At 47.1% G+C, this 8,100-nt stretch overlaps 1 protein-coding gene across 1 annotated transcript in view; it reads right to left on the reverse strand.

Annotated features, from left to right (window-relative positions):
* The window catches only part of PAFAH1B1 (platelet activating factor acetylhydrolase 1b regulatory subunit 1), a 107,811-nt gene extending 103,633 nt beyond the window's left edge, over nucleotides 1–4,178 (reverse strand). Inside the window, exon 1 of the mRNA XM_017541623.2 lies at nucleotides 3,767–4,178. The gene's annotated coding sequence lies outside the window, so the exon portion shown is untranslated. The remainder of the gene's footprint in view (nucleotides 1–3,766) is intronic.
* Nucleotides 4,179–8,100: the final 3,922 nt, after the last annotated feature.

Raw genomic sequence — 8,100 nt, forward strand, 5'->3', positions numbered from 1 at the left:
GAAACTCCGTCTCAAAAAAAAAAAAAAAAAAAAGAAAATAGAGCCAGGTGCAATGGCTCACACTTTGGGAGGCCAAGGTGAACAGATCACAAGGTCAGTGGTTCGAGACCAGCCTGGTCAAGATGGTGAAACCCTGCCTCTACTAAAAATACAAAAATTATCTGGCTGTGGCAGCAGGCACTCATAAACCCAACTACCCGGGAGGCTGAGGCAGAAGAATCACTTGAACCCAGGCGGCAGAGATTGCAGTGAGCCAAGATCACTCCAGCCTGGGTGACAGAGCAAGACTCTGTCTCAAAAAAAAAGACAATGAGACATGGATGAACATCTAGAACACCAAAAATTATCACACTGAATTTCCTTCCCAGAAACATCTCAAAATCTCTTTGGAGATATTTTATCTGGAAAAATAGGCAACAAATAATTGTACTAAAAAATTCCTTCCATTAAGTTGTATATAGAACTATAAAGAATTTCAAAAATTAATCTCTAAAGTAAGCATAAGATTTTGCAACATATATCAAGAAACACTACATACATTTGGAACTCTGAAGCTCTAAGTCAAATTATCTTAAGCTCCTGATTAATAATCTACTGAAAAATCACTACTCGTGTGTGTGTGTGTGTGTGTGTGTGTGTGTGTGTGTTTTGATGGAGTCTCACTCTGTGACCCAGGCTGGAGTGCAGTGGCTCACTGCAACCTCCACCTCCTGGGTTCATGCAATTCTCCTGTCTCAGCCTCCTGAATAGCTGAGACTACAGGTGCACACCACGACCCCTGGCTAATTTTTTTGTGTTTTTAGTAGAGACAGGGTTTCACCATATTGGTCAGGCTGGTCTCCAACTCCTGAACTCAGGTGATCTGCCTGCCTCGACCTCCCAAAGTGCTGGGATTACAGGCGTGAGCCACCGCACCCGACCCTTAATATGCTTTTATACCTACAAACAGTAGGAACAGGAACATGTCAGACACATAATACAGTGAATTATCATTCCCAACCTTACTCATTTCCTCACCGTTATTAACCCTTCTACTTTCTAATCATATTAAAAAGAACAAAAATGTTCTAATCATATTAAAAAGAACAAAAATAAGGCTAATCAAAATCACATTTACTACATATATGTGAAATTATTTTGAAGACGTCTACTCATGTGAATGCTTGATACAAGGCATTAAAATGACCTATCTTATGGCAGTATCTCACAAAAAGGTCCCTTTCAAAGGGCAACACAAGAAAAAAGGTTTAAAGGGCCTTTAATGCAAATTATCTTATCCTTTTTTTCTCATATTTTATGTTCATTATTTTAAAACCTTAAACAGATTTACTGTTTTAAGTAGAAGAAAACTGTAGTTTTTTTTTAGAATTTTGCAGTATTCCTGTACCTCCTACTAATTCTTGGCAAATATTTCTGACATTAATTAATTTATACTGATATGACTAGAACAATAAAAAACATTAACAAGAGTGTAGATATATGTGTGTCTGTGTCCATATATATTTATATTAATATATATGGACACAGACACACGGACAAATACAGAGACAATAAGTGTCTGTTTTAAAGCAGGAACACTGTTTTTTATTCCAATTATTCAATGCCCATCATGCAAAAAAGGTAGAAAACATTAGATTTTAAAATTTACTACAGAAAAATGACTTAGTTGTAGCAACCATTCATATCAAATAACCTTATAAAACCTAAGCAAGAGAAAGACGCTGTGAAAGGGCAATCTAGCATTTCACAGCTTCTGCTCCCTTACTCCACCCAGTCTTCTCGGCTCAATGGCTGTTCACAGCATCCACAAATATTAGCCCATTTTTTTTAAAAAGGAAGTAGGGGGAGGTACCAACATAGGGCTTGCTCCATCAAAATCAACATATACAGAAGTACTTCATGTGAAAAACTGGGTTTCTTTCCGATTTTTTAAAAAATATATACCAGCCTTAAATTTCTTTTAGGAGATTCCCCCCTTCTGAACAATCCAAACAATGATCATTAATGAACACGAAAGAAATCACCCTAAATACAGATTACTCTTGTGCTTTATTAAAAACTGCAATTTGCAACTGTCAATTATTTTGTGAAACTGTGTCCTAAAAGACACCCATTAGAGAATAAAAGCTAGCTAATGCCTTAAAACCGCATCAGAATTTTTTAAGTAAAAGCTTTTACTATACATTCAACATCACCATGATGACACGCTCAAAAGGAAATTTTCCTCATTATGAGACTGGACCCCGCAGCAATCAAGCCCTGCTGCAGCAAAAAAAAAAAGAAAGAAAGAAAGAAAAAAAGAAAAGAAAAGAAAAGAAAGAAAAGAAAAGAAAAGAAAAGAAAAGAAAAGAAAAGAAAAGAAAAGAAACACTACTGTGGCAAAAAGGGAGGGATGACATTATTACCGGTATGGAAGGCCCAAGCACTGTCTCTTCCGCCCTGGCCTCAAAAAGAAAATCACACAAAATTACCGCCCCCCCCCCCCAACAAAAACAGAATTGCCAAGATTGGCACAAATTGTCTGGCCTTTAAAACGTTATGAATCTCAAAGACTGGGCGCTTAAAGGAGAGGTGGGAATCACAGTAATATCTCCATTTGTCCGGACTGCCACTTAAGGAAAGACGGAGGGGGGACCTTGGCATGACATCGCCCATTGAGAACGAAACCACAAATCTGGTCCTCCTGTTCAAAGGCGTATTTTCTTAACCAAAAGATTGACATAAATTGGGCCCAAACCCCAAAACAAAATTTCCTGCCCTCGTCCCAAGGAGTTTCTTGCTAAGTCACTGAAAAAAGGCAGCATAACAAATAAACCTAAGGTACCTTGCTCTCTCCTACTAAATACTGAAAGCCTTTTGCACTCTGTTACGTTCAGAGGGGCAGAGTCAAAATGTGCCAACCACCTCAAAGGCATTTTCTCACCCGGGAGGCTAAAGAGCGTAAATATGCCCAGGCACTGCTTTTCCCATAGGGGCAGGGATGAGATGAAGGGGAATGGCAGAGGCCCTCGAAGCTCAATGTTAACAGCATCAAAAGGCAACTCCCGTTCGAGGAGCCGGTGGCAGAAAGAAAATCCTGCCAGATTTGGTGGGTGGATGCTGCGGATTGCTCAGCGGGCAGGGCTGCCACTCCTCGGCGGGTGCTGAGGCCAGACCGCCGCTCTGGGGGCCAGGGAGACTGTGGGCCACCCTCCGCTGGTCAACCCCATCCTAAGGACGGGTGGGGGACGGAACGCCTGGAAGGCCCGGTGGGTGCCCCGGCGGCGCGGCGCAGAGCCGGTCCCCGAGCTGACCACGGAGGGTGGGGTGGGGACTGCGGAGCTCGCCTCCGCGGCCGGGGAGAGCGGGGCCGATCCCTTTCCCCGAGATCAGAGAGCGACCTGCTCCCCACGCCCTTCCTACCCAAGAATACTTTTCTTGCTAAGTCACCGAGGGAGGAGGACGATCCCTTCATGGGGAGGGCAGCGGGGGGGGTCGCAGCGGCGCTGGCAGCCCCCAAGGCCGGGCCCGGGCGGAGAGGAGCGAGGGCAGCGCCCTCCCCGGCCAATCCCCCTCCTCCGGGTCTCTCACTCAACGGCCGTCGCGGCCGCCATTTTGAGAGCGAGGAGAGAAGAAGAAGGAGGAGGCGGCGGCGGCGGCAGGGGGAGGGGAGAATGGGAGGGAGGGGACCGGCGCAGCCACATCGTCAGGCCGCCGGGCCTGGACCGCAGCACCCCGGGCGCGGTGGAGGAGACAGAGAGGAGGGCGCAGACCCGCGCCGCCTTACCGGAGCGCTGCACCGCCGCCTCCGCAGGGCCTCTTCCGTCCTTCACTCCCATCCACCGGCGGGGGAGGGGGAGGGAGAGGGGAGGGAGGAAGGAGGGAGGGAGGGAAGGAGGGGGGGAGGATGGCGCGCTGGGCCCGGGCCCGGGGAGGGGGAGGGGAGGGGAGCAGAGCAGGCGGGCTCCTCAGCAGTCCGGGGCTCGAGCCCAAGCTCGGCGCTCGCGGTTTCTCTCGCTCGCGCCCGAGCGCTCCCCTCCTTCTCCTTCTCGCTCCCTAGACCTCCGGGTCGCCGCTCCTCCGCTCGCTCACTCGCTCTCCCGGCCGCCGGACTCCGCCGCCGCCCCGCCGCTCCAGCTCCGTCTGTCACAGGAGCTGCCCCAACGCCCTGACGTCACCGCGCCGCCGCCGCCGCCGCCGCCGCCGCCGCCCCAGACCCGCCAGGAAGCGGGAGGGGCGGGCGCCGGGATCGGAGGAGGGGCTGCGGCGCATGCGCGGGGCTGGGCCGGGTCGGGGCCGCGCTGCCTTCTAGCGGGCGGGCGACTCCTCTGTGCCCACGGGCCGGCGGGCGAGTCTGCGCGCGAGGCGCTGCTTCTCACGCTCCGCACGCTTCGGTAACCTTGGGAAGGCTTCTTTTTCCCAGCCCCTCCTCTGACCTGTGGCCCCTTCTGACCTCTGGCCCTCCTTACCTCCCCGCCCTGCTTTTGCGACTCTGCGGCCGACCGCGGGGACCCGTTGGCACCGTCCGGAGCGAGCCTCGGGAGGCGCGAGAGGCAGCGGGGCCCGGCCACCTACCGCCCCTCTGCCTCTGGTCTCCGAGATGATTTCCCAGTTTGCGGGGGGAATGAGGGAGGGGAGTAGGCTGCTTGGCTTGGGAGGAGGAGCTGTCGAGGTTAAAAGGCAGATGGAATGCTATCATTGTCTTAATTTTTATTATAGATTCTTAATTGGGAGGACTCGCTTTTAGATGTGATTCAGCTATTCTCCTTAGTCACACACACACCAGAGTCTCTCCAGATCTGGAAACGGATGCCCAAAGAAAGGCCTGGAACTTTATCCCTGTGAGGGATGTCTGTGTGAGGTTACTAAATTTTGGATTGAAATATTGATGACATAGTCGTCTTGGGGATTCGTAATTTATTCCACATAGAGACCCTTTTTTTTTATTTTTTTATTTTTTTTTTTGATACGGAGTCTCTTCTGTCGCCCAGGCTGGAGTGTGGCGGCGCAATCTCAGCTCACTGCACCCTCCGCCTCCCGAGTTCAAGCGATTCTCCTGCCTCAACCTCCCAAGTAGTTCGGATTACAGGCACGCACCACCACGCTCGGCTAATTTTTGTATTTTTATTAGAGACGGGGTTTCACCATGTTGACCAGGCTAGTCTCAAACCCCTGATCTCAGATGAGGTCTGGGATTACAGGCATGAGCCACAGCGCCAGGTGACCCTTGATTTTTAAACAGTGAGATTTAGGGTTCTGAATAATTCAATATGCGATATTATTTTAATAAGAGGTTTCAAATGAGATTATCTCATCATTAATATGTATTGTCCAAGGAAGCTCTTTTCTTGAAACGGGCTTAAGCTTATGTGTACTGATTTTATTGCTCCACTTTATGTAGGTAAATATATATATACTGCATTTGAGAAGCAGCAGAGTTAATGAAAGAGACAACTTAGGTGTAAATCCTGGACGCCGCAATTGCCAGGAATGCGACCTAGGGTAAATTACCATACCTCTCTTTGGCCTCAGTTTCTCAATAAAAGAGACCTAATAAGGCCGGGTGCGGGGGCTCACACCTGTAATCCCAGCACTTTCAGAGGCCAAGGCAGGTGGATCACGAGGTCAGGAGTTTGAGATCAGCCTGGCCAAGGTGGTGAAACCCCGTTTCTAATAAAAATGCAAAAATTCGCCGGGTGCTGTGGCACGGGCCTGTAGCACCTGTAGTCCCAGCTAGACGCTGAGGCAAGAGAATCGCTCGAGCCTGGGAGGCAGAGGTCGTAGTGGAGCCAAGATCACTCCACTGCACTCTAGTGTCGGCCATGCCACCCAGCAAGACTCCAAACAAAACAAAAACAAAGAGACCTAATAATCCTGCCTTTGTGAGAATTAGAGTGGAGTTGCCGCCTTTCCTGGGGACTCATGGATATCTCATAACCATTCTGTTGCTTCATACCAAAACAAGTTTCCTTTGATCAAGAAAGGTTATCTCGGCCAGGCACAGATTGCTAATCCCTGTAATCCCAGCAATTTGGGAGGCCTAGGCAGGAATGGGAGGTTGGGAGGGGGGCCAAGGATCGCCTGAGCCAAGGAGTTGGAGATCAGCGGGTGCAACATAGTGAAACCTCATCTCTACAAAAAAAATTTAAAAATTAGCTGAGTGTGGTGGCACATGCGGGAGGATTGCTTAAGCCCTGGAGATCCAGACCAGCCGGGACAACAAAGCAAGATCCCATCTCTAAAAAATAAATAAATAAATGAAAGAGAAAAAGAAAAGAAAGAGAAAGAAAGAACGAAAGAAAGAGAAAAAAGGAAGGAAAGACAAACAGCTGGGCGCTATGGCTCACACCTTGTAATCCCAGCACTTTGAGATGCCCAGACAGGCAGATCACCTAAGGTCAGGAGTTTGAGACCAGCTTGGCCAATATGGTGAAACTCCATCTCTACTAAAAATACAAATATTAGCCGAGCATGGTGGTGCACGCCTGTAATCCCAGCTACTTGCAGGACTGAGGCATGAGAATCACTTGAAGCCCAGAGGCAGAGGTCACAGTGAGCCTAGAGCGCCACTGCAATCCAGCCTAGGTAACAAAGCAAAAAAAAAACTCGAAAAAAAAAAAAAAAGAAAAGAAAAAAAAACAATAAAAACAAAAACTTTTAAATAGCTGGGCATGGTGGCATGTGCCTGGAATCCCAGCGACTCAGGAAGCAGAGGCAGGAGGATCACTTGAACCCAGGAGGTCCAGGCTTCGTTGAATCATGATCATGCTACTGCACCCTATACCGTAGCCTAGGCAGATTGGACCCCATTTCTAAAAATAGGTCGAGATCAGTCATTCAAGCTGGTAATCCCAGCACTTTGGGATGCCAAGGTGGAAGAATTGCTTGAGCCCAGGAGTTTGAGACCAGCTTGGGCAACATAGGGAAACCCTGTCTCTACAAAAGTAGAAAAATTAGCCCATCGTGGTGGTTTGCGCCTGTGGTTCCACCAATTGGGAGGCTGAGATGGGAGGATCATTTGAGACTGGGAGGTGGAGACTGCAGTGAGCCGAGATCGAACCACTGCTCTCCAGCCTGGGTGACACAGCAAGACCCTGTCCCAAAATAAAGTTAAATGCAAAATGGGTGAAAAAGAAAGGTTGTCTCCATCCCTGCAAGTGTTCAAAGGGAACATGAGCCAACTGCTTGAAGGGTTTGGGTTTTTGCCTCATGAAGATTTGCCAGAGACAAATCAAATTGTCTCCAGAAAGTCTTTTCCAGTGTTAGGTTTCTGGGATTTTCAGAAAAGGACAATAAAATGAGGCAGAGCTTTAGTCTGTGCTGTTGCTTGGGTTCAATAACAGTCAACAAACATACAATAAATTAGCATCCCTTTGTTCTAAGAATCCTTTCATTTTTACCTTTTAAAATATTTATCATGGTCTGATATCATGCTACTTAATATTTAATTAGCTGAGTAAATCAGTTCTTTATTTTTTTAATGAATGCTCTAAAAGTAAACAAAATTGCCCAGAAAGAAATCAGAAACATGTTTATAAACGCTGATTTCATACAAATAGGTAGCACTAACCTCGATAAACCTTGAGCTCACAGACTCATATTTAGAAAATTTTTTAATCTATATTATGTAATTGTGCACTAAATTGATATCAAATCTTATTTCTATAGTGATTCTTCAAAAATAATAAACTCTCTTTGGGGGAAGGTGTAAAACTTTCTCCCTGGATTACAGTTTTTCTGAACAGAAAACTGTTATGTGCTTACCTTGATGTAAAGTGATGTGTTACGGTTCTATGCACTTTCCCTTCAGTTAGTTGCTAGGATGATAGATCTATCCTAATAAATACTTGTCTATGGAAAAAGTAGAATTAGGACATCTATGCTATCAATCATAATTCATAAGGACTTATACAGAACTTACTATATCCATAAAGGAAACATTTAATAATGGACATTTTAGATGATGTTGCTTGAAAAAAAATTAAGTATAGCCGGGCGCGGCGGCTCAAGCCTGTAATCCCAGCACTTTGGGAGGCCGAGGCGGGTGGATCACGAGGTCAAGAGATCGAGACCATCCTGGTCAACATGGTGAAACCCCGTCTCTACTAAAAATACAAAAAA

Source organism: Cebus imitator, unplaced genomic scaffold, assembly GCF_001604975.1.
Source record: "Cebus imitator isolate Cc_AM_T3 unplaced genomic scaffold, Cebus_imitator-1.0 Scaffold136, whole genome shotgun sequence".
NCBI lineage: Eukaryota > Metazoa > Chordata > Mammalia > Primates > Cebidae > Cebus > Cebus imitator.